This window comes from Xenopus laevis, chromosome 4S (assembly GCF_017654675.1).
Source record: "Xenopus laevis strain J_2021 chromosome 4S, Xenopus_laevis_v10.1, whole genome shotgun sequence".
NCBI classification, from domain to species: domain Eukaryota; kingdom Metazoa; phylum Chordata; class Amphibia; order Anura; family Pipidae; genus Xenopus; species Xenopus laevis.
The window spans coordinates 92,773,597-92,775,302 of record NC_054378.1 but is presented as its reverse complement, the minus strand read 5'-3'; positions in this window follow the sequence as shown (position 1 = coordinate 92,775,302).

Genomic DNA, 1,706 nt, shown 5'->3' with positions numbered 1-1,706 from the left:
AGGTCATGCTGATTCTTTGCTGAGAGTTTTGTTTTTGTAAGTAATTGGTAAACCTGACTGTTTTGCCAACCTAACTGTCCCATCTGAGCCTGTCAGTTAAGAGTTTCTAATGTTAAAGGACTCCTGCTGCACAAATATGGCAGCCCCCTCATACAAGAACATGGGGCATCAGACAGGTAATGTAAAAGCATCGTGCAAATACTTTATGGCAAAATTATAAGAAGCACGCAAAGTCAATTTTATGGTAGATGTAAAAAAGGTTCAATTTCTGGTGTCGGTATCTCTTTAATATGTCTGTGAATTTATATCAAACTTGGAACAAATAAAGTGTGTTTTTAAATTTATTCCCAGCAGTGAGACCCCCATCTTAAGTAATTCTCTGCTATATGGACTCTTTTTCCCAAAAATATTCTGTTACTTGGGGGAGCTCCAGGGAGCATTTTGCCCTAACATACTGGATACAGATCATATTTATGTTGCACCTTCATGTGCAGCTTTGGGATACCGCTTTTTCCACCAAGACCCCCAATACATCCTGCACAATGAGCTGACCCAAGGAACAGGGTACCCGACTTGCCTTTACACTGTTACATTGTCATTTTGTGCAGTGCACCAGGAACCTAGAAGGTAAAGTTGATGCATTCCAGCTTAAGAAGCCTTTTGCCAAAAGTTTTTTTTTTTTTTTTTACAGGTTTTAATCATCATGTAAATGTGCCTTTCCATTTTATAACATCTTGTAGAGTCTATACACATGTTCATCAGAATGTGGCAACAGAACGATGTATAGAACAGGTTTGTGCTACTGCATTATGAACCTTAAAAAAAAAAAAAGAGAGAACAATGTGCCTTCAATAGTTGCCTTCTGAACTGCTTTTAAGTCCATTTTGGGGAATTCATACTTTGGAAGCTCTGCTTTATTGATAACTTGCCCAAAAGCCATGTTAACACCAGCCAGTCATTCTTCTTCCTGATTTCCCAGGCTGTTCAGGAGAATCAGCAATACTCAAGACTAGGGATGCACCGAATCCAGGATTCGATTTGGTATTCGGCCAGGATTTGCCCTTTTTCAGCAGGATTCGGCATGGAAATCGTGTGACTTTTTGTCACAAAACAAGGAAGTAAAAAAGGATTTTCCCTTCCCACCCCTAATTCGGATATGCAAATTAGGATTCGGTATTCGCCGAATCTTTCACGAAGGATTCAGGGGTTCGGCCGAATCCAAAGTAGTGGATTCTGTGCATCTCTACTCAAGACTTTGTACTGTAGCTTGCCAACCAGTGTCCAGCTGGTATGAGGGCAGCCAGCAACCTGGCATTATTGACCGGTCACTAAGATCATTTCCTATATGAAGGATGAGCTCTAATTGGCTACCCAATCTTCTCAATGCAGTCATGTGTAGGGGGAAAATACTCCAAATAGCAATAAGATCCAGACACCTGCCTGCCCAACATCTTATTCTCAAACTCTTTACCACAATGACAGCCTCTATACGTCATTGATACGGTGGCATCAATGAAATGATGTTGCATTGTAAAAACTGAAGAATCAGATAACTTAATAAGGCAGGTCAATTAAACGTAAAGTATAAAAGAATATCTGTTTAGCAATCACAACCCACTTCCTTTTATCATACGCATTATTGCACATGATCTACAGGAACTTATAAAGAAATCCTATTTCTTATTTTAAATAACCAATTCATTACA